Source organism: Amphibalanus amphitrite, unplaced genomic scaffold, assembly GCF_019059575.1.
Source record: "Amphibalanus amphitrite isolate SeventyFive unplaced genomic scaffold, NRLGWU_Aamphi_draft 000634F_arrow, whole genome shotgun sequence".
Classification (NCBI taxonomy): Eukaryota; Metazoa; Arthropoda; class Thecostraca; order Balanomorpha; family Balanidae; genus Amphibalanus; species Amphibalanus amphitrite.
Genome location: NW_024882128.1, coordinates 191,208 through 197,293, shown reverse-complemented (window position 1 = coordinate 197,293; position 6,086 = coordinate 191,208). Strand labels below are relative to the sequence as shown.

The following is a 6,086-nucleotide window of genomic DNA, read 5'->3' as shown; positions in this document are numbered from 1 at the left end:
ACACACGCACACACAACCACAACGCTGACGTCTGTACTCACCGGTCGGAGAACGACAGCAGCACCTCTGCTTGTTCCCGGTCTCACGACCCGACCAAGTCGGAGAGAAGCACGCCGCACCACGGCACAGCAGCGACGCTCCTCCGGCCTGCGCCAGCCGACGACGACTGACGGGGGCGGCGCGGCCGGGGGTTGGCCGGGGGGAGCTCCCGCGCCGGTGTGGATCCACCCCCTGTCCGCCTCGGCCAATCAGCGCGCGGCGCGCCTACTGCGCCGCGGCTGAGCGGCCGAAGACGCGCATGGAGCCGTGGGACGCCGGCCTCTCCCACGCTCTGGGAGATAACACGGAACTTTGGCCGCCAGGTGTCACTGTAGGCGTTCCTGCTGATTCAATTTGCGCCGGTGCCGTTCGGAGCAGTGTCGTGCGGTGAAAGTGGGTGAAATATTGAGGAAGTAGTGGGTCACATGTGTCATAATACCTAAATTTGGAAGAAAATGGCCCAGTGTAGTGTCTATGGCTGCTCGGAGAATGGTGGGTTTGTATTTTCTCGCGACAAGAGGCCGAGGAAGATAGATATGGCTCAGGCTTGGCTCAGGCTGCAACGGATTTCATCCCACCAAACACTTGATTGTGTGTCGGAAGCATTTCACCGACGATGATTTTTTGGAAAATACTGCCTACGGTAAGTTTTTATGGTCATGCGCAGCTTTGTATCTAAGATATACCCTATCATTCGCCACCCGGGGAACTGGGAAGTCACCTACCGGCTACCACCATAAGTAGGTATCAAACGAAAAATGGGTCTGCTTTTCATGGAATATTCATGTCCTAAATGCTACAGAGGTCAACAATCATTTAATCTTAGAATTATACAACTACCTTTATTTGTACAAATTATTGCATGCTTCGTAGGCATCTCGCATCAACATCACAGGTGAGGTACGTATACTTCATGATCCATCAAAGTTTAAGGCAAGAAAACACACTTCACAGTGCTATAAACAATGACGTGCATTGTCAAGGGCCAGACAACAGCAGAAGAGGCTGAAGAAGGGGGTTATTCCATCTGTTACTCAGGGCAAAGCACCAGCTTCAACTGCTTCAGCAATTCGTAGGCAGGCTAGGCGCAAGGAAAAGGAACATGGCCAGCTGTTGGACAGCTTGGTCAGTGCAAACAACTAGAGCTTAGATGCTGTCCTTAACCTGCAGATAAGATGAATAGGTTTGTGCCTTGTGGCACTATTTATCTATAACTGTTTATCGTTATTGACATTTGAGCAATGGGCAGACGCTGTCAGATCCAGACAGGATAGGAGATTCTCTGTTTTGTGATTTGGATGGCAGATGTAAGGGGATCACTTCTCAGTTTGTTTTTTTGAAAGGTTGTTTATCCCACAACTCAGACAAGTCACAAAAGTATACTTAACTGGGCAAATTGTATGTTCAATCTAAAGTGTTTTCACCTTTTGGCAGATGGTAATTGCTGAGAACCAACCAGTGGTAATAAAAGATGTGCATAAAGTTTCTGATAATGGTCTATCTCATGCCTTGTCAGGCTGTATTCAGTATGTATGAAGCAGTTAATACAAATTTTATTGTTTTCACAGGTACAAGAATGGGCTCAACAGGCAGAGGAAATGGAGAAGAGTGCACCACCTCCACCAAACGTTGCTGCTTATGAAGAGTGCAACACTGAAGGGGGGTGTGCTGCACCACTGCGGGGCTATCTGATGGTGCTGTCAATATCAGCACCAGGCAGGGTTCAATGTCCAAGATCTGTTAGCCTGTTGTGATGTACGTGTCATAACACCAGCGTTCCTTAAAGTGAAGTCCCAGCTCTCTCCCGCCGAACGCACTCAGTCGCTCGCTATCACGAGGGATCATATCCATGTCGGGCGTATGACTGGTCTGATCAAGACTTACTCGTTTCTTAGGGGGCAAATCGATGCCGGTTACGTACCTGTTCTTTCAGACATATTCCGTTCTGTGTGTCTCGTCTGTAGCCTGCAGAAATCGCTCATGCAGGTGGCGGGGATGTGCGCGCTCTGGGACGTTAGCATTAGCAGACTGAGCTTCACCGTCTCATGTTTATTGTACAGTAGGTCTATTAAAAAAGTCCCCAGCACCAGTGGGCGCTGCATTCGCTGAGCCGAACCCCCGTCTGCCCGTCCCATATCGCGCCGGGCTCAGGTCAGGTAGGGTCAGCGGGACCGCTCGTTCCGGCCCGCGGGCGGTGGACGGGCGGCCGGTAACGCTTTCCGCCAGCCAGCCGTAGAATCCAACAAACGGGACGGCCACCGCTCAGCGCAGCGAAACCGGTGTTAAAGAATGGCAGTGTTACCGGTGTTAAAGAATAATCATTCATGGCCACAATGATTATGGGATAGTCATTGTTAGCCCGTGCCCACAGGAATGCCTAGACTGTCACGCCCTGTTGGAGGGGAAATGGGGATTGAGCATCATTCTTATAACTCAGCTTTGGGCATTTAAGTGGTATTCGAAGTAGCGTCAAAAGTAGCAAAAAGCAGAAAAAAATACTTCAGCCAATTTTAGATCGGGTCAGAGCAAAAGATCATGTCACCAGAGGTCATCGATGGTAAAATTTTGCTTGGACAGGGTGCGTTGCGCGCACCGGTGCATTGGGTTTCCAATTTCCATGGAAACATCAACAGACTCGGAAGCTCGTAACGCTAGCGTGGAGCCGAATTCATATCAACCGCCGCAACAATGCATGGCAGCGCAGCGCAGCGTGCTGCAGAGCGGGGCCGTGAAACATCGCCCAGGGCTATCCATGTGTCAGGGCAATCCAACCCACGTGATGGGCTCGGCCCCAGCGGAGCATGAGGCCCAGAACTCCCGCCCAGGCCCCCTGTCTCCCCCTAATTCCTGTCATCCTTCCCTCTCTGAAATCGACCGAAAAAGCCTAACCTAACACAACAAGCAGCTTGTTTACCGCTATGTCTGAATAATATTGTCAGATTTAATTAAGGTCAACGGCTTAGCACGTAAATAACAGCAACTGCCGTCTGCCACCATCGGTATTATGAGAAAACCAATTGCTTTTCCACAAACACTAAAAGTTTTAAGCTAAACTTGCATGAAATTAATTTACCAGCCTCGTGTTCCTCTTATCAAAACTTGATCAAAACGCTTCGAATGAATCAAAAGTTGATCTTTAAAGGTCATTTGAATAATTTGGCCTATGTTCAAAGACATGACCTGACTAGAAATGGTCATGATGCATAGCAGGATATTAGATCCGTATCGTGGAACTTTACAAACACTTTAGATGATTTCATAACTTAAGCATGTCTATCAAAATATTTATTACATGGCTCATGTGTAAGCTGGGTGTGTGATCATGCTTACGAGTATGTTGAACGCAACTGATAATGTTCTGTTGGCCACAATTTCTATATTTGATTTATCCTCCCGGATTTCATATTTTTATTAATGACACCCTGACGATGTCGAGAAAAAAAAACGCTTAGGAGATTTAACAGCCTGAGATACATTCAGTATAAGGAAGGGTCAAGTCTAGGGTTACTTTTACAGGAAAACTCGAGAGGGGGAATTAAGTTCGGGGCAAGGGCGGATCCAGGGGCATCTGAAAGGGGGGCCCAATGCCATTAGGTTTTTGTTAGGATGGCACCTGCAGAACCTTACCTACCCCCAAATCCTACTCTCTCCCCGGATTCTGGCCACTTTATATTGTTAGGTTGCCAAAAAAAAATTAGCTAAAAAATATACGTAGGTAACCTTGGCGGAAAGGGGCGGGGGAGGTCCCAACTTGACTGCGCCCTTGCAAATGTCAATCAGTAGTATCAACCTATTACCCTGGCCAAACATCAATTAGCGCCTTTCTAAATAGAGAGAGGTTAACACGTGACTATTTTTGCTAGGCCAAGACCGATTGAAGGACCCTGGTTCGAAGGAAAACCCCTGGTTCGCAGCGTGTTATGCGTGTTAATGTAAGAGGTCATGACCCCCGTCCCCCGCCAGTTTCTACGCCGACGCCTGTAGCGATATGTCAGTGATTGCGAAGAGACGGAAGAGTTGACCCGATCTTTTGACCCGATTTGACCCGATCGGTGTCGGGTCAAATCTGTAGTTCCCGCTGCGCTGCACTGAACGTAAAATGGTTGGATGGAACCTCAAATTGAAAATTATCTAAGCGCCAGCAACGTTGATTGATGACTAGAGTCTGATCAACGATGATTATAGAATCTGAGTAGCGAATTGATTGAAAATGGGCTCAAAAATAAATTTGAAAGGGGTAAATTCCCCCTTCCCTCCCTAGCCGTTCACGCACAATTTGAAAGGGGAGCGGAATTTTCGAAGGGGGGAAATTCCGCTTTTCCCCCTTTAAAAGTTACCCGGGGTCAAGGGTGCTAGATTCCTTCCGTCCTCGCTATCCTCAGGAAAAACCAATCCGCATCGCCCCTAGTCTTCATGCTTCCCTCTCTGGACTGGAGGTCACCCCACCAGCCAACCTGTAGTTGATGTCGGTTCCATTCCAGGACACATAATCCTCTTCGGGTGACCGTTGGGGAGACGGCTGGACCGCCCCGACAGGGCAATCGTCCCACGGGAACAGTCACGCTTCCGCAGATCACTGTCGCTGGCTCGCACAACCAAATTACTACACCAGAGCATAGTTATGTCATAGAGCTCTGCAAGGGCTTTCTCAGACCAAAAAAGATGGCTCCCAACAAAACAAACAATTTTATCATTCAGTTTTGCATCTCATCAGGCACCACATGTTTTCAGAGTGTTTATTATGCGTTCCGTCCAAAAAAAGCGCAGTTCAACTTTCTCCCATTGACTTCAGCGATCTCAAAATTGACCCGACCTTTCTGTCAGCAATGTCAAACTTGCAAAAAAACGTTTCAAATACATATACTGTTGCCCATTGAAATCGCTGAAGGTTCTAAAGCGATTGGTTAGTCGATGTATTTAGATATGATGAGCACAAGAACTTTCCTTGAGGTAAGGTCACTTAGCGTGACCTGGTGCTATGACCTTGAATGACTTGACTTGGGCGGAAAAAATGGGTCATTTGAAATCTTAAAATGTTAGATTTTAACAATAATTGCAAGCACTATCCCGGCCAAATAGTGAGTGAGAAGGGAGCGATTCCCCAACCCCATGTTTAGCTCCTATAATTGAGCTAACTGCTAGAGCCTCGCGGAAAAAAACGAGCGCTTGCGTCGTTACGTGACGCAGCGACTGTTACCCCATTTTAAAATAGCAGTGACCTCTTAGGGCAGGTCAAGGGCGATCGGTTTTTGGTGAATAACTTCGCCAAAAAATGGTCGTATTATCGTCATTTCGATACAATCGTGTTTTCTGTTCTCAGACGCGTCGATTTATATGCTTTTTTGCTTAGGTGAAGCAATTTAGGATGCTTAGGAGTTAGGTCAATGTCATGTTAGGGCAACACAGGTCACGAAGCTGTTGAAAGGAGGACATGTTGCATAACATTTGATTCGGCAAGTCTTGCAGAGTCCATTGATGGCTGTCCCGACTGGCTAGCTCATTTTGATCGGGAGTTATTGACGAAGCACTCCTATTGACGAGCACTCCGTCACGCAAGGTGAACAATGCAAAGTGAAGCATTAAACCTTGCCAAGAATGTATGAAGTCACGATTTCATGTGCTTGAGGTATAGTTTTTAGGTCATTTCCGACGCCAAATTAACAGTTTCCATATTTTCCCATTATGCTTATATGACACTAAGTGCGTTACGGATTTGCATCATTTTATAACCGACAACCGTGCAGTCTGCAGAGCTTTACTTAAGACGTCATAGTTAAGTGACCTGACATGGAAACGTGGTTGATTTCAAATGATCCGGCTTGAATCAAATGTAAGGCATATGAAATGTCAGCCTTCTATCATCAGTGTGCTTTGAGCTACCGCAAAAAATACATGGTGGCGGCATCCATCCCCTCTTCTCGGCCGGCGAGGGTTAAACCTCGCTTCGAATTATTGCAGATAATGATGCGACCGAAAACAAAGCATTTATCTGTGTCTAGAACGGCCGCTGACTTGTTGGACAAGATCCCCAATCTTAATTTGCTAGA

General features: G+C 47.4%; 1 long non-coding RNA gene across 1 annotated transcript; it reads left to right on the top strand.

The window, feature by feature from the left end:
* The first annotated feature begins 364 nt into the window (after positions 1 to 364).
* LOC122363680 lies at positions 365 to 1,842 on the top strand. The gene is made up of 2 exons (XR_006253408.1): positions 365 to 682; positions 1,608 to 1,842. It is a non-coding gene; the product is annotated as an uncharacterized LOC122363680 (long non-coding RNA).
* The last annotated feature ends 4,244 nt before the right edge of the window (positions 1,843 to 6,086 follow it).